Source organism: Lichenostomus cassidix, chromosome 4, assembly GCF_008360975.1.
Source record: "Lichenostomus cassidix isolate B80296 chromosome 4, HeHo_3.0, whole genome shotgun sequence".
Classification (NCBI taxonomy): domain Eukaryota; kingdom Metazoa; phylum Chordata; class Aves; order Passeriformes; family Meliphagidae; genus Lichenostomus; species Lichenostomus cassidix.
Window position 1 is genome coordinate 42527133 of NC_139484.1, and position 27638 is coordinate 42554770.

The 27638-nt window shown below is 35.1% G+C and overlaps 1 long non-coding RNA gene across 1 annotated transcript in view; it reads left to right on the top strand.

Moving 5' to 3' along the window:
- The first annotated feature begins 16005 nt into the window (after window positions 1-16005).
- Window positions 16006-27638, top strand: part of LOC146438337 (uncharacterized) — a 333685-nt gene continuing 322052 nt past the window's right edge. The window contains exon 1 of the long non-coding RNA XR_014851743.1: window positions 16006-16036. This is a non-coding gene — a long non-coding RNA (uncharacterized LOC146438337). The remainder of the gene's footprint in view (window positions 16037-27638) is intronic.

Genomic DNA, 27638 nt, shown 5'->3' on the forward strand with positions numbered 1-27638 from the left:
GACGGTTTTGTCCCAAGTGTCCTTATTCCATTTATTTGTAAGCTTTCTGTGGGAAGCTTCTGATCTCTTAGTCCAATTGCTTTTCCTCCAAGGCTGTTTATAATGGTTTAAGGGGTCTCCAGGGCATCATGCACAGAGTGCTATAAACCCTCACTTTTGCAGGAATCTGAATGTTTGCAATATCTACCATATATAAGTGATCTCAGAACTTTGTTGAACATTTCAGATTAGACATCTGATTTTCATCATGTTAAACGGAAGTTATGAATGGAGACAGAAGTTGGAAAAAATAATTTTTGTTCCCTTTATTAATAGGGAACTTAGGGTTTCTGCTTTTGGTGTGGATTTCAGTCTTGGCTGGCTGCTGGGTTTTTCATTTTTTCTCATCACATGTTATTGGCAAATGTGCTACTGCATGTCTAAAACTGGGGTCACAGGTTGTTATTTAAATTTTACATTTGAAAGTGTTAGGGGGAATCAAATTTCTGAAACAGAGGCAAGGCAATGTGGAGTCATGGTGATATCTATACTGCTCTAAATAGCTCCATGGTGCAGCAAGTAGAGTGCACATCACTTACCTGGAAAAGCAATAAAAGATAATATTTTTCCAAGGCAGAGTTTGCATGGGTGTCTCATGAACTAGGAGTTTGTGACCACCTTACTGTGGCACTTGAGTGAAAGCCAAAATGAGGTAGTTTAAGTAAATGTCATTAATCTCCTTTATCTAAGAGCAGATGAAGTATTTTTCATAAGTTCTTAACTGATTTTTCACTGTAATATTTCAAGTCAATCAGAAGCGAATGGAAAAGAATGTCAACTCCTACATTTGACTGATAAATAGCATGCTACTTCACTCCTGGAAGTTTGTAAAAGTTTGCCCTCATGCTGAAAATAAATTCTTCAGGTTTATTTTAATCAGGATTTTAGAAACAGTTGGCAGAGACTATCAAAGTAACATTTTCAGTTGAACCAGTCTTTCTAAATGATGAGTGTTCTGGAGGTCACCTTGTTTAACCTAAGGTTTTATAAATTATTTTGGACTAAATAAGAAAAGCTATTTCTTTGAGACTGAATCCAAAACCTACTGGGGAAAAAAAATTGGATTTTGATGAATTGTAATCTCTTGATTCAGTGTTTTACAGGAATTATACATGGAAAAGAATTGTAGGGAACTCCATGAAATTATTGTGACAGCTGAAATAAAAATCGCAATAGCTTAAAAAAATATTATTAAAAATATTTTTTCTTTTCAGAGCAGAGTGAACATACTGAATGAAGCATGAAGTTTCACAATTTTCAGTGTGTAATCAGTGAACTATTTTAATTTGGCATATTTGACACCACCATTATTGTTTGCAAAGAGAATACCACTAATTTGAGACAGTCTAATTAATCAGCCTAATTAACATTAAGGTTTCAGCAAAGATTGAGCAGTTTTTATTGTGTCTTTATTTTTGCCATGCCACAAGGAGCTTTTTAGTTTTCCTTCATGATCCTAAGGTTATAAGCAAAAATATAGAAAACGGTGAGAAAAAGAGAGAAAATACTCCATTTTCAGCCTTTCTGGAAATCAGGGGTTTGCATTACAGTGGAGCCTGAGACAAGAACTGAAGATTTATGAAGATCAGGTTTTTCCTCTGAACTCAAAGGTGCTTTCTCTGGAGATGGGTTCTGCTTCAGGCTCCTAAGAGACAATGTCTCACCCTCAAGATAACAGATTTCCCTCTGAACTCCCATGAATTTTGGATCAGTCACACACCTCTGTGTGTCCTGAGAGCCTTGCAAGGCAGAAGAAAGACTGATAAGGAGCTCAGGTCCTCTTTCTCCTTGCCTGTGGGAGATGTTGAAATTTCTCTCAGAGACAGCAGGAGCCACTGCCTCGAGGTGCTCAGGCAGCACAGGGATGTGCAGGGCTCTGCCCGGCCAAAGTCCCAGGGGCTGGGGTGCTGTGCTGCGCTGCCCCTGCTCTGGCAAGAGGCAGCCAAGGAATTTTGGCCCCACTGGCCCCAGTGTTTCACTGGGCTATGGCAGGGAGCAGGTCCTCATGTGACAAGGAACCTTATTTCACTCTGCTTAGGTGTTTCTAAAGTACCCCATACAAAGCCTGAAACTTTGAATTCTAAGATGAAGATTTTTTCCCAAAGCTTTGCAACTGTCTCTTTCATCAGTACTGAGAGAAAAGAATAAGGTAATGATTTGCTTAAACAAAGCTGTTCCTGACAGTAGGGAGTTATTTTATATCCTTATTTGCAAAATGACTAAGCATTGTTACTTTTTGCCTAGCAAAAAGTAGCCTGAAGCACGTTTGTCTGGTTTGCTTAGCATTATCTGCTGCTCAGAGTTTGAGCTGAATGGTGAATTTGTGAATGTTAAAACCTTCTGTCACGAGTGGAAACAGAGGGTATATGGATTTTACCAGTTGCCTAGGCCTATGACAACTAGTTACCAAACCTATTCAGAGTGACCAGCACCCCAAAACCCAGTCTCACTCGTAAGTTCTTATAAAGACAGCCGATTTATGTCTAATGTAAAATAGATTATAGTTTATTAGACACAGGTGAGAACGGAACAAAGAACTAGACAAATTTTACTACACAACACATGAAAAGCTATTCATAGCTAAAACAAACATATATATATGTGTGCCCAAAATAGGGAGATTAAAACAATACAGCGCTAAAAATGAAAAAGGTACCTATTAATATTATTGTAGCTAGCAAAGAGGAATACAATTCAGGAAACTGAATGCTTCTTACCAAATCCAATTTTTGGGGTTGGGGATGCACCAGATCCGCTCTCAATCCCACGGGAAGTAACCGCACAGCTTGCGTCCAAGCTGGGGGAGAAACTTTTCCTCACGCTCCAGTATCCATGTACAAAAGCTTCTCATTTTACTGAGTTTTGCGTGGTGTTTTATAGGGAAAAGAGTGTGTATTTTGCGGTCACTTGAAAATTACTCACATTCTCTCAGTGTCTCGCTCTGAGTTCCAGACGCCAGCATTGATAGTCAGGATTAAGCCATTGACTTAATCTGAGCCATCGATCTCGGCTAGCAATCAGGGAGAGAGAGAAGGGGGGGGGTGTCTGTCCTGCCACACCTTCATAGGCAATTACTCTGTTACAGAAGGAAAGGAAAATATTATGCAGGGTACTGATCCTGCTTTATATTTGAACACAGAGTAAAGTCCTTTTGTTTAAGCATAAAGTACAAATGTTTACCTTGGACCCTTGTATAATTTTAATTAAAACACAAAGTCATGCCTTTGAACCTCTACCTCTGAGTTATATAAAATGAAATCTCAAAATTAAAATTTCTGTGAGTAGTAGTTTGTTTTGCTCTATTGCTAATCTTAATAAACACACTGCAGGTTAGTCCCATTTATAGTTTTTTTCTTATCTTCTTAAAAAGCATTCTGTGATCAGTTTGGTCATGTTTCAGCACCTAGCTAATTCTGATTAGCATTACAATCTAGTACAATAAAAGCAGTTTAATCAGAAATTGCAAATGAACCTCAACCACATCTAATATAATCAGCTATTTTGCTGACATTGCTTCAGCAGCAGGATTGTCAAATACAGAATGAAATAGCTATATGTATGAATAGCTTTAGGACATGTTTGATACTGATTTAGAGGAGAATTTGCATAAACTGCAGTTAAAACTTAATTAAAAGTAAAAACCCTGTTGTATGCTTGTAAGGTTGAACAATTTTGTCTAAATTTAATGATGAGCTAGTCTGTCCTCAACTAATCCTTTCCACTCTCTCAATCTGTCATGAGCACAGCCTCTTGCATTGATTATGTAGACAGTTGCTGTAGGTTCCAAGCATCACAAGAATTTACAGTACGTCTAACTACTAAATATCCATGGTTCAGCACTTCATGATTTTTTTTTTTAATTACTTTTAGGACTAACAAATTTACTTTGGCATGGAGTTTCTTGTCTTATTTAAAAATTACTTTATGCTGATGACCTATTACAAGACTCATATGTTTTATCAAACTCAGGAGTGTGGTTGAGGAACAGTATGCAGAAATTTTAATTTGTTTACCTTAGCAGACATAAACAAAGAAACAGAACGCTAAGCATTAAAGAAACCTAACCAACTGGAATGATATATTAGTTTGAGAAACATTCAATAATGAGTGGGGATTACAAATTGTTTTCAAATAACATGAACAATAATTTGGCTTAGAGGCTAGTTTATTATAATAATTTTTCTTCCCTTTCTCCTTGTGAACTAAAGAAAAAAATATTAATTCCTTTGTATTTAATGTTTCAGTTATATTTCTTGACACTGAGATTAGCTCACTTGGGTGTAGCAGGGTGCTAATAATGCCAAGGTTGTGAGTTTGATCCCTTTATGGGCCATCCACTTAGGAGCTGGACTCAATGATCCTTGTGGGTCCCTTCCAACTCAGAATATTCTGTGATTCTGTGATTAATGCATCCACCTGGAGTCTTGAATTTGTGTTGTCAGAGCAAGATATATGAATGCAAAATGCTGTCTACAGTTAAAATCTTGTGAGATATATGGCAAAGGTTTTGAAGTCTTTAGTAAATCCAAGTGCAGGTTAATCTTTGGCTATATACAGGCAAGGATCCTTTTCAGAGTGGTATATTCTCCATGGACTTGGCAGAGAGAAGTAAACAATGCCTATGGAGCCATAGGCCACATATATTTATATAAAAAACTAATGAAAGTCAATATAACTTGGACCAAACCTTCCCATTCAAATTCTCATCACCTTTCAAATCCCACTGCACTGTCGTTATCATTCAAAAAAATCTCACCAGAAAAAAAAATTGAAAATAGTGTTTTAATGTTGACATTTTAATGCTATGAGGTGAAAATATTTTAAATTGAGAAGGATATTTCCCTTATAGATAGGAAATTATTGCATAAACATTTTAATAGAAATTCTAAAATTCTAGAATACAGAAATATTCAGCAATAAGCAACTTTTCCAAAAGAGAACGTGATTTAATTATTTTTATGACACAATGTATTCTGAATGTATTCTACACACATTTAAGCAGAAAAGGCTCAAGCTGTGCAGCTGGATTTCAAAATTTAGCATAAAATGTAATACAGCACTGCACTGAAAAGCCCCATTTTTATTATATAACCAAATTATTAAGCAACTGGGTGATTAAATAGAGTCAAGAAAGAAAAATAACTTTCTTCTCCAGACCTAAAAGCTTATAACATCAAGTAGCATTCTTGTTAATGGATAAATAAATAAAAGAATGGCAACAATGCAATGGTTATTAGAATGGTAGCAAGTTCTTTAGTTTTGCATTCTGGTTTCTTGCTCTTGATGCAGAAACAAGTCAGAGGCTTGGGATTTGTTCTGTCAGTTTCTGTCACTCTGCCTTTTTTTAGTTTTGGGAAACACCACCTAATTTGGAACTGAGAAAAATGTCCATGGAGAAATGGGATAGCTTCATTTTATTCCTGCATTATTTTAAAAGTAACCTTATCCCTAGCTCACAAGTAAAAATATTAATGTAATATAAATTACAGTCTTGTAGGTTCTTTTGGCAGGGAGGTTACTAATGAATGTGCTTTATTATTCTTCAGTCTTTACTCTTACATTTGATCTCTTAGGCAAAGAATACTAGAAAAATTCAGGATTTCCCCCCCCCTCTATTATAACACAAGTTACAAAATAACCGTGAAAAATATTCCTCTTCTCCAATCACATAAAAAATGAAAGCTGTAGAGAAGTAGAGTAGAAGCTCTTTTGACAATTCCCATTCTATATATGAACAATTTGAAATTTGCACTTACTACACTGGGCATTTTGTTTGACTTGCAATACTTATTGTGTATTTTTTTAGCCGATCTTGCCTTCCATCCTTCTACTCTCAGCAAGTTTGATCATTTATGTATGTTGTGTCCTTGTGCTCCAACACAAAATCTTTTGACTCAATTAAATTCAGTATTGTGTAGGTCTTGAAAATTCGCCTGACATAGCAGCTTAGAATTCATAACACTTTTCACTTTAAAGCAGGAAAATAACCTGAATTGCACATCCAGTCTTTTTGGATGTTGAAGCCTTTTTTGTTTTATTTTTTTTTTCTGGAAAGATATCTTTTCCTGGAGTCTAATTCTTCAATGCTTATCCCTCTCTTTCTCTAAGCTTTTCCTCATTGTCTATACCACCACAGTTTTAGTATTTCTACCTAGAATTTTCTTGTTGTTTTATCTCAGCTTTTTTCATTGTCCTTATTCTTACAAATATTTTAGTGAAATGCCTACATGGATATGCACTCTACAAACCCTTTTTTTTTTTTTTTTTTTTTTTTTTGCTAAAGTAGGCTATGGAATCTTCTGATAGGAGTGAGATGGGAAAGGGCAATAGAAAGGGCATAAATTTGTTGTGCTACCTACCAATTTTACCAAAAAGAGGACAATTCCTTCCTTTTTATACTGAGTGAACAGTAGCTGGTTAGTCTCCTGCTTTCCTTGTGCACATTTTCAATGAAGTTCGACACAACCAAAAGCAATTGCCATTAACATAAAACAGTATAAATCATAATGCTGAAATGTAGTGCAGAGAAAAAAGAAATTGGGTACTGATTGACTCAACAATTTAAGCTATTAAATTTTGACCTTTTTTCCACATATTTTGATTTCCTTCTGCTAGATTACAAAAATTTGGATTTCATTCCTCATTTGTTATATAAAGCAGTCCAATCTCTTTGTGGTTTAAAATATTTCCTGCTAATAACAGTGAATAGATACTTTTCCTTTTTTGTATCTGTAGTATTTATAACTCAATGCTATTATCTCAGTCTGAATCTTCCTGTCAGGCTTATTCTAAACCAGAAAAGCTGATTCTTTGTTAGATAATACACATAACTTGAGAAACTTGCAGAGCAGTTTTAGTCAAGTGTGGCTTGATTATTTTTATTTTAAATCAACTGAAAATTCTCTGGTATAGCTAGATACTGTTCTGAACAGATAATTTATTTGAAAGTCTGAATAGAAAACACTGAAGTGCTGTCGTGTGCAAAAAATATTTTTTTCTTATCTACTTTTGACCAATAATGTTAGAAATTATTAAATTTTAAAATTTTTGAAATACTGTCTGTTACTTGCTCATAGCATGAGAAGTAAATGTAAAAAATCATCTTTTATTTCTCTCCTGCGAGTTTGTGATATCATACTAAATATATGCACATATAAATATCAAAAGGGATGTTTGAGGGAGATTAGTTTGTAATTGCAAGCTTGCTATTCCTAAGAAAAAATATAAATGTTTATTTATTTTAAATTTAAATTTGTTTTTTATTATCCATTTTACTGTGGAGATTCTGAAATAATTTGAATTTGTTAAATAAAGTCCAGTGAGAAAAAAGCCTTTAAAAAAAGTGAATTCTCTAAACAGGTAAATAATTTATATAATTGTAATTGATTTGTACTGACCATTTATATTCAGAAGTAAGTAGAAAGAATAAATAACTTTTGAATGTCTGATTGTTTGTTTTGTTGTAAACTGACTGCCATTTATGAGGAGATATGAATGTAAACTACATTTAATGACTTTTATGAGGCTAATATTCTAAATTGACCTCTTTTTTTGAGAGATTTTTAATTTAAAAACTCTCCTGATAAATAAAGCTGTATGTCATTAGATAATCTATGCAAGTGTAATTTAATTGATCATCTAAAAATATTAGTTTGAAGCTCAAAACAGGGATTTGCTATTAATCTAATCAGTCAGTGAGTAAAGGCATTAGATTCATATATTACCTGGAAAAGTGGTTATTATTGCAGTAGACAGAATGATCTGTGGGAAATTGAGCATCTAATGAATGAAACTTGTTTTTTAGGTTTGGTTGTGTTTTTTTTGCAAGCAGATACTGACTGTTACAAATGAGTTTCTTATTTCCATGTATCTGTTAAACAGATGAAGGCACCAGCTAAGCATGCACTGCTTTATGTTCTTAAGTAATGTGAGTGAGGGAACACCTGTTCTATTACACAGCTGAATGTGGACTTAGTAGAAAAACACATCACTGAGTTTTTTTCAAAAATTTTTTTTAAGTTAATCCCATGTTTAATTGTTTGGCCAAATGCAAACATTAGGTTAAAATTTTTGAAACATTTAAAAGCACTGAAAGCTCATACAGGTGTTTGCACTGCACCAGGAAAGTCCACATAGTGCACAGAAGCAAACTGGGGATTCCAAAGGTGCTACATCTATGGTGCTTTGTGTTCCCTCATGAAGTCACAACAGCACTGATCACTTTCCTGAGTCTTACATCAGGCTTAGAATCCACAAAACCACTTTGCTTCTTCCCTGCAGTAACTGTTTTAGTACCAGTTTCTACAAACTCCCATCATACATAGCACTTAGCAGAAAGACTCTGTCTAATTACTGTCACAATGTACACTAAAGGCTTCCTAGGGTAGATTCAGCTTTCACTTACTTTTGACTTTAAAAAAAAAAAAAGATATACATGAGCTAGTCTTAATCTTATGGTCTCAGGCCTCTTTTCACAGACGTTTTTTTCTTACTCCAGTAAGGATGCATGTTTTTTTGCCTCTCCGTTTTTTATTATCTACTTGCTGTAATACTAGAAATTGCTTTATGTAACAAGGAGTTAATACCTCAATTTGAGATATTTTGTCTAAATATATTTTTTCCTTTGGATTCTAATATTATTGACCATGTGAGAGAATGTGAACCCCCATGGTTTCATTTGTATCATGTGTTTACTTGAGTTTTCAGCTGCTCCTCTAGAACACGAGTATAACTCTGGTGACTTTGGATGCACAAAGGACACATAGTTATTAGCAGCATCAAAACATGAAGCAGGTCATTTTGAGGTGTAAAACTTCATTGTTTTGTGAGACAAAATAGGAATAGGATTAAACAATAGAATTTTATGCAGGTAAATGTACAAGTTCTTACAGGGCAAAGCTATGCTGGACGTTGTACTATCATGTTTCTCAAAAATTCTAGAGTATATTAGTAAAAAGGAGATAATTTTTTTGAAACTGATCTTGCTAAGATGGTCCACAATTTTTCTCTTGGAGAATGTGAGTTGTCCACCATCCCTCCAGGCCACTTACAGAGGAGCTTCCACATCACTGTTCCATATCTGACTGCATATATTTCAGATGACAGGGACCACAACAACTTTGATAACTTCCTAATGAAGAGTTTGTTAGGAAACTACTAAATTGGTCACCTCTGAATTTATTATCTGACGTTATTTTGACATTGCTAATAAATAACCATTTATTGTAAGTGGTTTTTCTTCCAGAGAAAGAAATCCCTTGTTTAAAAAACAGCTCACACAACATACAGGAATGTGTTTTTAAATATAGGGAGTAACAGATGCTAAAGAGTTAATTTTTTAATAGAATTTTTAAAAATCCTGATGTTAAGGGCTTTATGTACTTTGAATGCACCTGGCATTAGAAAAATATAGCTTTTAAATGCAAGTAAATTCTTTACGTTCAAGGAAACTAAAAAATTGTGAGTCAAAGTCTTACAGTAAAGAGAAAGTTATGATAGTTGAATAAACAATCCATGTTTGTAAAGGATTCCTAAGACTTGAACTTTCATCAATGAATTTATCTTTCTGAATCATTGAAAATTGTTTCCTGAATTTCAGTTGAACCTTGTCTCTGACTGAAGTTATTTAATGTCTTTATTAATGTCACCTAAAGTACTATTTTGATGATTCTGCTGATTTAACTTGTATATATCTTCAATATGACAGTTCTTTTAAACCCACAGGAGTGGAATATTTAAAGTTTTACATTTATTTAACCACCATTTACTTTGCATTATTGCCATTAATTATGGATAAAATGGCCATAACAATATTTGTACATCCATTTCTAGCTTGTTACTGTGTTTCAGTGTTTCATGTTAGGATGAGGAAATTTAACTCCAAGTATAGGAAACCATGCTGGAACACATTATCCTTTCCAAGGACTGTAAATGCAACACTTTCAGGACCTTGATACTTATTGATGTTATTCATTAACTAGTACCACAGTGACAAAAAATGACTTGTGTGCAGAAATGGACCAGTACTCAGAGATTCTAGGCTTGAAATCTGGAATTTAGGATTAGAGAAAAATGATTTTTCATCTTATTCTTTCACATAAATTCCTTTATAAACTTAATGCTTAAGCCACATTTTTCTAAATGTGTATTTTTCAAGATTTATTATAATTTTGCTGACTTTTTCTTTTTTTTTCATTTCAAAGCATTATTCTTCCTGTGATTGCTATCCAGTGCAGCATATGTAGCTCCTACATAGCCTAATGGAAAGTGCACAATAACAGCATTATATTTCCTTTTATTGTAGTCTATCCATCTACACGTTCGCAGTAATGTTTTGTTTGCCTTTTTTACTGCAACTGTGCTTTGTGTTTCTGGTTAAAATGATTTTCCATAATAACCTTGGAATTGTTTTCCTGATCAGTGTGCTAAATTATTGGGCCATTTGCCACATATTGTATAGCTTGTTTTCTTGCTCCAAGCCTAATTATTTTTCATTTTTCTGTACAACAAAACGCCTTTACCATCTGCTGTGTTGTTCATGTAAAGAATCAAAATCTGACTTAGTTTATACCATACAACCTTACTTATTTCATCTTCTAATCCTACAATCTTGAACATAGTGACCTAATTTCCATGTATCTCTTGAACTGATTCAGACACCAGAGAGCAACAAAGTCCTGCAGTCAGACTGCCACTTTTCTGCATCATTTGTACAATTAGAAAGGACGTGTCCACATTGATTACTTTTTACTTCTATTTTTCTTTTTATTCCTTATATTTCCTATACAAAGCAAATATCCTTTGTATGTCTGAATGTATGTTTTACATTATTTATCATGATAATATCGTAATAGGTGGACTTACTAGCAGAGCTTTAAACTAGATTTGGTGGAGGGAAAGGGATAGTCTCCTGAGCATCAGAGAGGAACAAGGAAGAAACAGCCTTCCAGGAAACAGCTAGCTATGATGTCAAACTCAATGAATCTAGTACAAAAAAAGAAGTTCCTGTCTACTTGTGCAGTGCCACTGAAAAAGCAAATGACTCTTAAAATTATAATGAAAAACTCAGTATGCTCACACAGATATAAGACAACAGAGATGAAAATTCACAAGAGGGATAAGAGGGATTATGCTTCTCCGGATGATAAACTATCTACTTAAAGTTATAGATGTGTGACAAGAAAGAGAGTGATGTGTGCAAAAAATACAAGAGAATTACCAGTTACAGAAAAAAGATTTGATCTGGATGTCAGTCCTGAAGTCTTCTGCCACTGGCAAAGAACAAAGAAATATTGTTTAATATTCACTTCATACAAGGCATATGAAGAATGAATCTCTTAAGGCAGTGACCATGGGTCCTAAAAGAAGAGCTGCAGAATGTTTCTGAAATTAGCTGAGCACATCCATATTTTAGGCATGCAGAAGTCTAATTAAGGGAGAATATTATTTTGCCAAACAGTAAGAATGTGCCTGAGAGCTTTACAGGTTTGTGGGGTAAGTCAACATCTTACTAGGGAAAAGCCTAGATATTTAAAAAGAGACTGCCCTTTTTTCTTTTTTTAAATGTATTGTAGAGCTCCACAGAATGAAACACCATAGTAAGAACAAAAATCTAAAATAAAGTTGCACTAATTTTAAAAATAAAGACTTAATTTCTTGGAGCAGGAGAGAACAATTTTTTCACACATTGCCTTTGATTCGGTAGATTAAAGAATATTTGGATCTTGGTGCTCCTTGATCTAAATCAATCCCTAAAGCTAAATCCTGATCATTGCTGTGTTGTGTTACACATAATGATAAGGACACAAAATAGAATCTTATTTGTTTCAGTTTTAACAAAATATTATTCAAACTAAATGGCAATGGTCAAATTATTATTTGTAGCATTAGTATACTCTCACGGTAACATTACTAATTAATTGCATGGGTAATTTGCTGGTAGACATATTTAAATGACATTTATTAATGATTCTTTGGCAGAGTTTTTGAAGTATGTGGAGCCAGGGTTTTGCTCACATTTGTCTGTGGGGTCAAATACCACTGAGGGATCACAGACAGCTCTATATGAACAACCAGCAACTTCTTCACATTCCCAACAGGCCAATATAAAGCCATTTACAAAGTAGCATAACTCTTGCAGAGGACATTCCTGATGGTTTATTTCTATGGCACAGTGTTTTGAAAAAAGGCCTGCTTTTTGATAAATACCTGAGACAGAAACATATTCTTCAGAAAATCATGAAGATTTATTATTCTACTCCTCTTTGCATCCTGTGCTTTTCCCTTGATATTTGTGATGATTAACCCTTCTGCATGGCAGGAAATCTTACTTAAATATTTCTTTTTTTTTTTCACCATACAAATGGAATTGAATACAAGGCTAAGCTATATGTGTTAAGAAATGTTCCTTTATCTTTTGATACCTAGCCAGAATAATAAAAGGGTTTCTGAATATATATATGAAGTGGTTGGGATTTTATCAGCTTGCTTCTCAGCTATCTCAGAGAACAAACTCCCTCAGATTACAGAAATAGTGAAAAGATCCCAAACCAATCCTCTAAAAGCTTCAACATTTCTCAAAAAAACCTCTTCAAATGCTTTCAACATCCCTCTGCCTTCAAGAATGCTACAGAGTCAATGTTCAAGGGACTAATAGCAATTCAATATTTATGCCAAGCTGAAGCAATCAGTTGTCTGTCTGCATTCTGCACTCCAACATGTAACTCTCAAGTAAGAGTTTCCTGGATGTGGTCTTTGCTGCTTTGTGTTTAGGTCCCTTCATTTATGCCCCTGTTTTTGGGCTCCTAAAGGGAACTTCTCATTATTTATGTTTCAAATATTCCCCAGAGCTACCTTTGCTAGAGCAAAATGTTGCTTGAAAATTGATGTAGTGAGACTAAGATCTTTTTCAAATCGCACCCCTGCTTTTTAAGGTACCTTGGGATGGGAGGTGCTTTGGATTCGGGCAAATGGAGAAATACATATGGTAGCAAATAGCTACAATGAGTGGGCCTATGCCTTAGCTGAAAGATTTATGAAAGCTAAATTTATGCTTTTAAATTTAAGAATGAAGACCAAAAATAAATATAAGTTGTTGGTCATATTTTGGGCTCAAATGCACTAGTGTCACTCACGAAAGACAGTGTTACTGGAGTTATGTTGAAGTCTTCATGTCAACTTTATAAGAAAAAATAAAAATAATGGTGCTTCTACAATTACAATTCTCTTTAGTTTAAAGAAATACAGTTAAATATTAGCCAGTGTTTTAAGGTTTTTTGTTTTGGTTTTGTTTTTTTTTTTTGTATTGACAGTACTGTAAGCTGTCTAAATCACGTACGGTAATTTAAAAATATGGGAATTGCTACATACAAAAACCAAAATGCCAAATAATGTATGATATTGATCAGCAAGTGAGATGACAGCATTTTGAGAAAAGAGAAAACAAAATTCATGCACAGAAGTATCTCAGGAGAAGTGAAGCATTTGTCTTTTTAAGCCAATCAAGGACAGTAAGAGAGATTGCTTCATAATAGTTCAAAGCATATCCCATAAATATGAAGAAGGAAAAGCAAAAGCCATTTTATGAAAATTGTTGGGTATCCTATGTAATCTGGTTAAGTTCAGGCCCATTTCTGATTTACTGGAAGTGAATGCTTTTATGAATAATGAGCTTTCTACAGAAATTTTAAGATAATTTATGAAAGATTCAAAGGATGAAATAGCAACTTTTGGTGTCTGCTGGTCCAGAAGAGTCTCTTTAAGAAATCACAGTGTGCAAATGATATGTGCTGGAACTGCATTTTGATTCCACTGCAGTATCAAGATAAAATACAATAGCAGAGATGAGGCAAAGTGTAAGTGCCATATACATGACGCAGAAAACAACCTGGAGTTTCCAGAATATATGACCTATCAGTGTCACAAAATTTTAGCCTGAAGGTTCAGCTTCAAAAATGACTTCAGGAACTACGTTTTGTTCTTTCTCTTTCTTTGCTGTGTTTGAGTGGGTAAATCCCTATCATCTTGAATGTTCTTTGCTTGTTTTGTTTCTTCACTTGCAGTTGCTCCTAAAGGAAAATCATTAGTTAACAAATGGCTCAGAACTCCCCAGTTTTTAGATCTCTGTATACTCCACAGTGCTTATTTGCTCCCTGCTTACTGTAAAGCTCTTCACTAAGTTTGTCAATGGATGTAAGCCTTGGTATCTGACCAAAGAAATCAATATTCTGCTGTCTCTGAAAAGATTTCTCCCAAATACTTCATTTTTCCTACTACTTTAGGAACTGTTTATGGCAGACCATTGGCTTCAGTTTCTGAGCCCCATTTTTGGAGCTGTTTTGATTCTAAACTTGTACTCAGGGGAGTGACATTTCATCAGCTTTTCTTCCAGATTTGAGGAAGGGGTCACCAGGGGCCTCTGCTTACTGTAGTGCTTAAGACTGTCTGAAATAGTGCAGTGTCAGAAAAGGAGAAAGTCTTGAGCAAACTGGCCAAAATATCCCTGAAGAGGGAAAGAGCTAAGTCAGACATTGCTAGGAATTTTCAAATGTCAGGACTAGGATTGTGATAGTATCCTAAGAATATCCCCAGGAGGAGTATGCCTTGATAATCTCTCTTTTCTCACTTTTAGTTTGATTAAATATGGTTTTTTTTAATCAATATTATAATACTAGAACTGCTAACAGTTTCCTCTATTTTGAGAAAGCTGAGTATAATTAATATTGCATCTTTTCACTCTCTGAAATGTAGAAGCTTGTATTTTTAATTAGATATTTGATCAATTTTTATTTGTTTGCAATTTCCATGTATTTAATCCAGTTCTAATTTTTTCCCTTCTGAATAATTCAATCAATCAAGATTTGACATGAATTTCCCATATATTTACCCTGAAATCACAGCAGTCACAAGTCTATGTTTTCATAACAGTAATTTATGCTTCAAGATTTAAAACTATAGAGTACCACAACGCAGGGCCACATTAATATTTTAGAGTTTCAAGTAAATTTGTCTCTGTGGTGGTTTTGATTGGCCCAAAACATCAGTAAAGTGTTTTTTAACATCCAGGAGAAATTTGTACCCCTCAGAAGCTGTTGTGGTAGGCCTGGGGAGATGTCTGAGGGGTGGGGAGTGGCACAAACATGGCTCTTGTGTGTCCTGAGTGAAAGTTCTGGAAGTTTTTTCACCAAGTCCAGCAGACCCAATCTCTGATGTCTCTGAAGGTGATGGACATGCTGCCGCCCAAGTTTGGGCCAATTAGAGATGTTAGTTATGCTTCTGTGAAAACATATTTAAGAAGAAATCAAAACAAAGTAGGCAAGCAGTTCTTTGTAGTTAGAAGAGGAGGAGGAGGTGGAGGTAAAAACATGTGAAGGGAGAACAGCATGGAGACACCAAGTCAGTGGAGAAGATGGGGGAGGAGGTGCTCCAGGCGCTGGAGGTGAAAATCCTCTGCTAGCCGTGGTGAAGACCATGGGGGAGCAGGAGGTTCCCCTGGAGCCCATGGATTCCACAAGGATGCAGAAATCCACCCACAGCCCACGCCAGAAGAGCAGGTGGATGCCTGGAAAAAAAACTGTGAACCAGTGGGAGTCTCATCTGAGTTAAAACTGCAAAGGCCTTGCAAATGAGAGGTAGGCCTTGCTCCTGGGATGGAAGCAGCCTGGCCTCGGTTCGGGAGAGTCTGCACAGCACCTTATGGACAAGAGGACTCATGTTGTTGCAGGATTTGGGCGGATGTTGCTTGTGAGATTGGACCCATGCCAAAGAAGTTCCCAGAGGACTGTCTTTTGTGGGAGGGACCCTGTGGCTAAGTAGAGAACGCCTCTCCCTGATGGACTGACCAGAGGAAAAAACCCCTACCCTGCCCCCTGTCCGTATTGCTGGTTTGGAAAGAGGGAAGGGAGGTGAGCGGAGAGACTGCTTCTTAAGAGGGAGTGGGTGAGAGAAGAAAAAACTGTCTGGAGAGTGAGAGAGAGAGAGAAATAAGTAGAGATAAAGAGTATCTGTAGTAGAAGAATAGTGGTGATGAATAGATATATGGATCTGCACTGTGGACTGAGTAAATACCCCACACCCTGCCTCCCTATCTGGGCTTGCTGGTTATAAGAGAGGAAAGGGAGTGAATACTATGGATTCGTAAGAGGGAGGGGGGGAGTGAACAAAATAATGTATGAAAAGTTTATTTTTGCCTTGCATTTTATCCTCCAACTCTGTTAAGTAATTAAATCACTTTTTGCAACTTTAAGTTGGAGTCTGCCCTTTTTTTTCTTCTGTGCGTCCTCCTACCTACCACTGTCCTATCTCGTTTGACTCATGAGATTGGTGTGTATTTTTAGTTTTTTCTGTAGCAAGAGAGAGTCGAGGTGCCTGGCATTTAGTCAGAGTCAAACCCCGACAGTCTCATTTACATGCATTCTAGTGAGGGTGACAGTGTTGTGTGTGTTTCCTCCAGGCCACCTGATCAGGTGGATGCCTTCTAGAGGCAGCTGGAAGTGCCCTCACAGTCACAGGCCCTGCTTCTCGTGGGGACTTCAATCACCCTGACAATCAGCGGAGGAACAAAACAAGGCACAAGCAGTCCAGGAGGTTCCTGGAAAGCTTTGATAACTTTCTGGTACAGGTGATGGTGGAGCCAAGTAGGAAGGGTGTGCTGCTGGGCCAGACAAAGAAGGTCTGGTGGGAGATGTGAAGTTTAGGGGTAGCCTTGGCTAAGTGACCATGAGTTCAGTATTCTGCAAGGAGGAAGCAAGGCAATTAGTAAGATGGCAACCCTAGGCCTCAGGAGAGCTAATTTTGGTCTCTTCAGTGAACTTTGAAGAATCCCACATGAATGTGTCCTAGAAGGAAGAGGAGTCCAAGAGACCTGGTCGATATTGCAGGATCACTTCTTCCTGGCTGCCTGGAGTGCATCCCTCTTGGCAAGAAAATGCAAAAGGGGGCAGGAAACCTGCATGGATGAAGAAGGAACTCCTGTCAGCAGATATACATGACCCTGTTTGAACAGTGAGGTTGGACTAACTGACCTCCAGTGATTGCTTCCAACCACTCTGTGATCCTTTGATATAAAAGGTCCATTGAGTCAGCCACCAGAATGGCATTTTTCCTCAGAACTGCATATAGATCTTCAGAAGGAAGCCTCTCTCCTTTAGCAATTAATGACAGTAACTGATCTGAGGCTGATGGTCCATAGGGATAAGTCTGGAAGTGCCTTAGGTATCTCCATGGTCACTATAAATTTATCACACATTCTGAGAGAAGGCACTACTGAGTACTTCCATTATTCATGGCTATCTTTGTTCTCTATACACTCAGAAGGAAAAAGGGACACCATGTTTTTCTAGGGGACATGTTATGTTACTTTGATGAAAAATGGTTTTGTAAACTTTCTTTTACTCTCACTATATTTCACTCCAAAAGACACTCCAAAGAGATATGTGACCAATGTGCAAAATTATAATTTTTTAACTACTCTAGCTTCTGATTCAGTGAAATTAAATTCCCACTTATGCTATAAAACCAGTGCTGCACTGTGTTTTATATAAGCACAATATATAATATCAGATAAATAACCTTTTCATAGATTCATAAATACTACAGAATCAAGAGAACTGTAGTTTACTAAGGGCAGATTTTATGAAGGCTAACATGCAAAGTGGATGTTACTCCCCTTTCACCTGCCCCACATTCTGTAAATTGTTCTTCATGTGTGGATAAAAACCCAAGTAATATGTTTTTAATTCAAAGATAACCTCCTATCTCCTACCAAAAAAAATCTACAGCAGTTGTTTTAAAGCCCTATGCTTTACATTGCAGGCCATTGTAAGGAAGAAATACATATATGCTGCTTTCAAGTGTGCATGCAGAGAGTGAGGAATACGAATGATCTCTTCACAGATTTTTTAAAGAATTTTTACTGTTACACTGACATTTACAAAGAGATAATTCATGGTGATTCTACTTGGAACGTTTTATTCATTTTTACTTTTCAATTTATTCTAGTCATACTTTGCATTAATCATCTTTTTTTCAGTACAGAGAAGAAAATAAACTGCTTTGCAATTTATAAAAAAGTCAACTTTAATATATAACTGAGTAGAATTCAGATTGGTATGAGCATTCTTGTGGTATCCAGTGTTTCCTGACAACATTCTAAAAGTTTAGGAATGTCTTTCCTCTGAGCCAAGAAACAGAATGGCAATTTTGCATCTGAAGATTAAAATTGAATTATGTCATGTATGCTTAATAATTAATGTGTTCTGTATACTGGCTGCTTAGAATAATTCAAATGCTATATGAGATCCAAATGTGATTTTTGTTATGACTGAATGAATCACCAATATGTACCTTGTCAGTAATATGCAGAAACTACTGATATTTGGAATTGCTTTTTGCTCAGCCATAGTTTAGGTTTACATAACCCCAGTGGTAAAATAAACATGAAAAAAACATCTGTTCAAATAAATTCAGAATTACTAAATGACTTACTCTCAAATGGCACGAGAAAGAAGGCTCATGGGAAAATGTTAACAAACAGTAATGCTGCATCACAGCTTCTATAACTTTGTCTCAGCATGGCACACCACAGAGCAAGCTGTCTGCCAGTTTCATTAAATTATTTGGGAATTGCTTTTTGTTATGCACTAGGGTACTTTTTTCAGAAAACATTATTTTGTTGTTAAAGTTGAAAACTATTTTTATTGATTCAGTCAGTTTACAGTGTGTTGCTTTCAGGGAAGGGTAAGTTATGAGAAATGCTGGGGTTCCTGCATGTTGCTAACCTGACTCCATCAATGCTTCCACACAAATGATAAGCACTGATGAACAGAAATGATGAGCAGCTGTCACTTCAAAAGCTTCATTTGCAATAAACAGGGAAATGTTGAGAGGAGGAATAGAATGTTGTAAATTTAAGGCAAAAATGCAGGCTGTTAATTATCTTGCTGAAAATTCTAAAGCTGTGCTTCCAATTTTATTTAAGACTTTGCATTACCACAAGACTTTTCCACAGTCTTATGCTCTCACCATGAATATTTGAATAATGCATTCCCATTTTTAATTTATCTGCTGTTCTCCATAATCTCAGATCTGCAACTGCAGATTTCTGATGTCTTCTAATGTCATTGAATTTACACAGATGTCTGTAATTCATTTCAGTGGGCCTTTTTATCCTGCATCATTTTACTGAGATGATTTATTTTTTCTGAGTGTGTCTTTCAAACTTTCTTGACAGTCGCTAGGCACTTTCTAAAGTCTGATAGGTTGCTCCATGGGCAAGGTTGTGCACTGACTTTTTTCCTTTTGAAAACAAGTAAGAGAGACTTGATAAAGTATATGAGAAAATTTACTTTGGAAGAGTGAAAGAAAAAAGTTAGCATAATGTCTTCATAAACCTTAGATTCAACAAATTTGAATGACATCACCTTCCCCAATAAAAAATATTCTATGTCTTGTAAAACGACACGAATGAATTTTTAATTTATTCTATCAATAAACAAAAATAAACAAAATAAAGGGGTATAAGTCTTACTTATACCATACCTAAAGCAATATTCCTTCGTTACAAGTAATGTATATTTTGAAGTCATGTTTTCCTCTAAGAAACCTTTGTTCATTTGGTTTTTTTTTTCCTTGATCTCTAAAATTTCTATTGCCTTAAATTATTGCTTTAATTCTCTGCAGTCTCTTCTTTGATTTGATATGAATTTATAATGGTTTTCTTTTTCATCTGGCTAGTTAAGAAAGAAGTTAAAGCACTTTTTCTTACAGTAGGAATGCACTTAATAGGTAGCCTAACTCCATCTTGAGACTTGCCATTCAACAATGTATTTGTTTATAAGCAATTTATAGAGCATGGCCACCAGTATTGTTTGTATATGCAAATGCATTACTTCAGAGGTCTACTTGAAATCTTACTGATTCTTCAAGCATGTTTTCTTATTTTTCAAATGCAGGATTGCTGTAAACCTAGAGTTGAGCATAATTTTAATTAACACTTGAATATCAGCTTTGAACAAAAAGAGAGAACTAAAGAAGAAAGTGATTCACAGTCATAGCATTCAGTTCCATTATCTAATCTAACACACCTCAAATTGCATAATAAGAATTATTAAAAAGTATGGGTTTTAATCCACTTCGGTTGGTGCAAAAGTTACCGATATAAAGAAGTCAATCCTTTACACCTTTCAGACCTTGTTCTCCTTCTATTATTTGATATGTATTATTATGTTGTCAGCGGCTTACTTAGAATTTAATCTATTCTGTTCCCCAAATGAAGCAGGAGCAAGTGAAAAATGCCTACAATAAAAGTTGTAGTTAAATACCTGTGCAGGAACAAACTGTTTTTTTTGGACTCAATATGTAATTTCTGTTGATTAGCACTTGATTATTATTACATGGACACTGGAGTTGCTGAGATAATTATTGCATGCAGTTTCTGATAGTTTAAAAACAAATGAGCTGTTTCCCTTCGGATGTTTTAGACCAGGCAAAAAGTCTATCTCCTTTTATCTTGGGCAATAAAACTTCATTTTTAATTTATCTTAACTCAGGAGGAAGATTATAAAAATTTCCAAGGGGTTACTTCAAGTATTTTTATAATTCCCAAGTACTGTTCTTAAAATGACTAATTTTATAGAAACTGCTTTTAACCAGAGGTTTGTTTTAACACAGACAAAAAGCATACAAGGGTTTATAATCAAACCTGGATGAAAAAATTGACAAAAAACCAAAAACAAAATAGTCCAAGTTTGTAGAAAATTTTGCTTGACAAGTAAGGGTGTGAGCTTTTGAGATTTGACATAACAAGGACTTGTTAAAGACACAATAAATATATCTACTTATATTAATTTAATTTTCCCCTTGTTGATAGTAAGGTATTGGTTTCCAACATGGAGATCCACTTACTAATTTTTTGTAGAGCAAAGTCAACAGTAAGTAAAAGACATTTTATGCAACTCGAAGTATTGTTGGAAATGCATTAAAATATCTGATCTTATTTTGATTATAAGAGACAGAGACATTTAAAATGTTAGAATAATATTTTTATAACAGAACCTTCTTCTTAAGGAGTTCATATAAGACTTCTTAGTATCTGTCACATATGAATAATACAGCAGTTTTAATTAGATATGAAAAAGGAGGTTAGGTCACACATTTTAATATTACGTTGGAAGAAGGCAATTTAAAGCTGGGTTCACTTTCATATGTTAATAAAACTGGTGTTTTTTAGGGTAGATGTCAATGTTTTAGCAGAATATTATTATTTTTTGGTCATTACTGGATAGCTTCATGAATATTTATTTTCCACTGCTTATATTAATATTGTGAACATTGATGTATTCTCACAAAATGTGGAATAAGATAACTTCTTTGGATGCTACAGGATATGAAGCCAGGTTTATGTTTTCAAATAGATCACTCGCTGTGGAATAGCATACATAGAAAGAGAAATTGTCACATAAAACCTCTTATTTTACTGAGAGTTACAAATAAGACGAATGGAGCACACCTGATTTTTAGATAAAGTAGGACATGTAAACAGTTAAGATTAATCCTTTTATGAATTAAAAAACAACACATTTTTCAATTTTATAAAGTATACAGCAAAAACATTCATAGTGCTCTGTAGGAGGAAATAGCTGTCTTGAAATTTCTGTTTTTAATGATGGAAATGTCTGAAGAATCATTACTTTGTTTTTCTTTCTAATATTCACCAAAAAATATTGGTATTAACAGCCAAGAGTAAGACTGCAATTTTATTTGCAAAATGAAAGGATCATGAGATCCAGTAACTAGTCCTGCCTCCTTCCCAACCATCTTCAGAAATGAGGAAGTAATAGTTGGTTCTACTACCCAAGTAGATCTCATCTCCATGTATCAGGATTCATTTTCTGTGAAAGAAGTATTACAATGAGAGATGTAGATTTTTTTTTTTGCCTCTAAATGTTAGGTATTGATATCTCAAATTCTCTGGTCCCAATTGTTTTTCACTTTATGTCTTTATAAAAGAAGATACAGCCAAGAGATATCCATTCGGTTGCTGGAAATATGTCTAATTTTAACTTAAGCCAGAAATGCTGCATTTTCTTTTTTTGTTGTTGTTTTGCTTGGTTTTGTTTGTTTGCTTTAATTTTGAAGAGGGATTACTTGGTCATTGGCAGTACCTAATATTAATAAGAAAGACATTAAAGGAATGATTCTTTGGGTAAATATCACTGGTCAGGTCTGAATGTGAGCATTTGCTTGACATTAACTGTATTAGTCAGAGCAGGGTAACCTCCAAAATGCCATATTCCTGAACTGTGTCCTACAGTAAAATAGGATTAGATGTCATCAGGACTGCCTAATGTGAGAAATATATCTGTATGTTAGGATGGATCTGTGGTACCTGTTATAACTATTAACCCCTCCGAAAGCTTTTTGATTAAATAAATGAAAGAATTATCAATAACATGGTTTTAACCATCTGATGTATTTTCTCTATTCAGTTATAAATATCTAGATACTAAGTACCTGAATCACTCACCAAACCTTTGAAAACTATTAAGGTCAATGATGTAGCTGAATATATTTCTGTCCCTTTTTTTTTTTTAAAAATGAAATACTTTCTACTGATATAAAATGATGGCTCTGGAGTATGAAAGCTTTCAGGTACAGGACAAGGGTAAGTGAAATGAAAACAAAAATGTAAGCTTTATTCAGCATGAGAGAGAGGACTTTAGAGATGATATGAAGGATACATCAACATCTCAGGGGATTGATGATTCAGTCTTGAGGTCCATTCAATCTGTGATTTTACTTTTACTTTTATAAAAATATCCATTTTACTGTGGTTATACTTTTGTAGTTCCAGTCAAATAGGACAAGATAAATCCTAATATAATTATATTTAATGATTAGATTTACCAGCTTTTCAACTTTTATCTTTTCTGTGGAGTAAAAGTAATTTACATTTGGTAGCAATTTTTTTTCTCCTATAATGGTTGATTTCAGCCTTTAATTAAATTTTTTTTTCTTTCTTCTATCAACTGCTAAAAACCTCAGATCCTCCTAGCTGCACTATTTCTTCTATGCACTGCTCTTGAATCACAATTTTGCATCTTAACTAAGGTGGAGGAAGACACAATTATTTAATATATATAAAAAAATCTTAAATATAGTTTATATTATTGATTGCTACCTTCCTTTCCTCTTAAAACTGTTATTTTAGGAAATATGCATTTTAACTCCAAAGCAATAATACACCAGGGCCAAAAGGAAGTTGTTTCATTTACTTTGGCATCTATACTTTTGAAGAGTATTTCATTCATTGTTCCCATAATTTATAATCTGATTTCTCCTTAAATGTTTATAGTAAAAGTGCCACTATAGCTCTTTGCACCATAGGCTATACCATCATTCAATTGCTTACACTGCTAATAACTTTTTCCTGATATCTGTCTAAACTGTTCTTAGCCTCAAGACATTGTTCTTTGTCTGTCATTTCTTGAGACTGTGACTGCGATTTTTATCATGTAAACTGTCACTGTGAGGGCATTTGTAGACTGTTGGAAACACATAATATCCCCTTAGTATTCACCATTCTAAATTACTTACATTCAGCTCACTCAGTCTCTCATTACAGGATTTGTCCTCCAGCCATTGTGTCAGCCTCATTTCCATTGCAATTTCTCTATTTTTTTTTCTGTTTTCCTATTACCTTTTGGGGATAGGAATGTGTAACCAAAGACATGAGTAACCTGTAGCTTGGCCTGACAGAAAAATGCTAGGACTACATTAAGGCGCTAAATAGTCATATATTCCAAAACATATTTTCCTGTTGTTTTCCATCAGTCTAATAAAGTCTAGTTCATGGGACCTTATTTACACCCATTTCTTTCTTTTAATATTTTGTCTTGAAATGTTATTTCAGTTTTATAAAAGCTATGCAGCTATGCAGAAATGTTAAAGTACATTTTATGATGCTAAAGTAGCTCTTCAAGATAATAAATTGCTTTTGAACCATAATGGTAATTGAAATCACTTTCTGATTATTCCACTGCTGGGAAGTTGAATTGATCTGATATATTGCATCTTTCATGTTCCATTAATGGTTTTCAAAATGCATGAAAAGAGTGTGTAGGTTTCTCCTCTTATAACAAAAATACAAAACCAAGAAAAAGTGTGTTTAGGTTTTATAAAATCCTTCAACTTTAAACAAAATGTAGAGGTTATTACTGAGGTTTGGCAAATTTTATGCTGCTCCTCCAAATAGGATAAGGAGCTGCTGGATTTTGACTTAATTTTTGAGATTCTAATATTAACCATGTTTTGCCTCTATCTACTTTAGTATCAAACACAATGTATTCAAAACCTCCAAAATGCAACAATTACCATCCTGACACACACACACACACAAAAGCAAAGAAACAAACATACAATAGAGAACGTAAAAGAAGATAAATAATATTTATCATAGAAGTGTAAGCATCAAAACATATTTGCAGGCTTGTATTTTTTCATAGAGTGAACAGTAACTTTCCCTGAATACCCATCAAATATATTCATACAGCAAAAACCACACATGGTGAGCACTATTACTATTGCTGCTGCTGAGTATAGTACCTAAGTGCAAGTTTCTAAAAACATTACTTTGGGAAAAAATTACAAAATAAACCCAGCATATTTTGGGCATGATTCAATTTCAGAGTTTAGAAGCAGTTCAGAGACAATTCTTGGAGAGCTACCAAGGTAGCTGCAGTGTTAGATGCTCAAACACACCTTGGCTGTGCTCCACTATAGCAGGACAGTTGGCATCCAGTGCATAAGAGAAAGAAAAGAGGAGCTCATGGAGTAGTCTCTGCCTGCTTAGATCAATGGGTATTAAGAATGAAACTGTTGCTGGATTAAATAATCTGACATACATAATGCAGGCTCTCCTGCTCTTCTAAATTAAGTTATTGTTTTGAATACAACATAGCTGTTGAAACAGAACAATCATGTAAAAAAAAGAATCCATTCTCTGCCACCCTTGTAGGAAAAAAATCATGTGTGAACATTATTGTGGCCTTGATTTTAAGACATTTTGGGAAATAGATTAGTCTTTGATAAACTTTTTTACTGGTAAATTATTCTCTGTGCTGGTTTTGGCTGGCGTGAAGTTATTTTTCCTGAGAGTGCCTCATGTGGGTTAGGTTTTGGATTTGTGCTGAACCCGGGGTTGATAACATAGAGAGGTTTTTGAGCAGAGCCAAGGCCTTTTCCCCTTTCCATACTGCCACACTGGTGAGGAAGTTGGGGTGAAGATGTGGGGAGTTTGGGAGGAGACACAAGCTGGGAGAGGTGACCCAAACTGATCAAAGGGATATTCCAGACCATATGACATCTTGCTCAGTATATAAAGTGGGAGGAAGGAGGAAGGGATGGCTGTTTGGAGTTTTGCTTCTCAAGTAACAGTAACATGTGATGGCACCCTGCTCTCCTGGAGATGGCTGAACACCATGGGAAGTGATGAATGAATTCCTTGTTTTGCTCTGCTTTCTTGTGTGGCTTTTGCTTTCCCTATTAAAGTGTATTTATCTCAACCCATGAGTTCATTACCTTTTACCCTCCCAATTCTCTCATTGATACTACTGGTGGGGGAGTGAGTGAATGGCTGTGTGTGGCTTGGTTGCTGTCTTGATTAAACCAGGACAGGTTCACACATTTCTCTTGTTTTATTGCTAATCTGAATGTTGTTAGTTTCTGGTTACAGATGCTGGAATTTGTTGCAGCTTCCTTCCACCTTTGCCCACTGCCCATCCTCTGTTAACTATTGTTCTAAACCCCTTTCATTGCTTCTTTATGTTAATGTCCTTTTCTTTACCTGTGATCATTTTTACTGCCCCTCTGAAAAAAATTATGTGCTATGTAAGGCATTGTTTGCAGAGTAGTTTGGTTCCTAGAAGTGAAAAATCCTGGAAGCATTAAGGGCAGGTATTACCACTGCCCTCACCATGTACAGTTTGGTTGGATTTGTTTGTTTTTCTGACAGTTAAAGGGCAGAAGTTTGAGGATCTTTCAAGGTCACCATTACAGAAATTTTCAGCCTAACTTTTCTGAATATCTCTTTCACCTGAGCATCACCAGGTTTTCAAGGGGCACCATAAGACTTCCACACAGCCACACTAATGATATTTAGGGTAGACAGTCATACAGTGACTGAATGGTTTGGATGTACTTTGGGATGTGTGGTTATTTCACAGTAAATTTCTTTTCCTGACTGTTTAGGCCCCTAGAAACAGTTAAGTTGTAGACACATTACTGTTTTCTATTTACTGTTCTGTAGTAAAGAAAGTTATCTATCCTGACTATAATACTGTGTCATTATATTAGCATTTGAGTGCTTAAAGAGGTTAGACTGGTATTTGACAATTCCTCTGGGCCTTCACAGAAACACTATGTTCTCTTCTCTCCTGATTGCAGAGAACTCTGAATTAGTTTGCAGTCTGTGTTGTCAGGATAGCTGTCCTTTTCTAAAGTTACCATATATTTTCATGGATTTTATTCTTTTTTGTAACTATAGAATAAAATTTATGCACAGAAGAAAAGCTAGTGAATAGAATGTTATGTGATAAACTATTTCAATTACTTCCCATTAAAATTCAGGAAGCAATGCAATTAATTTTCTGAGTAAGAACTTATACCTAGTGACATTAGGCTAGGTTGGATTTGTATTCAGATGCTCTTACTGCCTTAATGGTGATGATTTCTCAGTCTGCTAGGAGATTTAATTTTGTACAGAAATTAGTTTGATGCTTATGACATTTCCTCCTATATTATTCCACTGTAGTTAAGAACACATAACTGCTCCTATCCTAAGCTGTTTTCAGCTACAGACAGAATTCTATTTTACATACAATGAAAGCACTGAAGCTATCAAGAACACCAAATAATAAAAGTTTCATTTTTCCATCTGAAATATATTTTGAGGTTGTTTATCATTAAGACTTAACATCCAAAAAACCCCAGTGTTAAATGCTGGAGTACAGCCTGGCATCACAGAAAATTAATTAAATCAATTATATGGGTTCTCATGATCAAAGTAACATAAATTAAACGTAGGTTAACAAAATATATGTTGTAGCAAGATGTAGAAATGCCGATTATTTGTTGCTGTGTTACTGTCATTAACTCTCTTTCAGGTTTCTTGCATTTTCATATGTCATTGCCACAGAGAAGCATGGAATACATAAAGCTTTTATGTAAGAATTGTTCCTCTTTCTTTGGGGAAGCATCTGTGCATTTAAGCTTTAAAAAATGATGATAAAAATATTATTAAACCATTAGAATCCATATGGAAGAGATTTGATAAGTAGTGCTATTCAAGAGTAAAATAAAAAAATTTAATGGTGGGAATCCAATGGAATTAAATTCCATAATATGGATGTCAAAACTACGTGAAAAGACAAAGCTCTGGTCCGGATGGGCTGAATCATGGATACTCCCATCATTGCATGATAGAGACAAAGCAGAGAAGGAAGAAAACCAAATTGTCTTCTCTGTTAATATTCTAATTTTCACCTCTGGAGTATTGAAGCCTATGCATATCAAGCAGCTGGTATCTGTGACTTCCCACCTGGTTC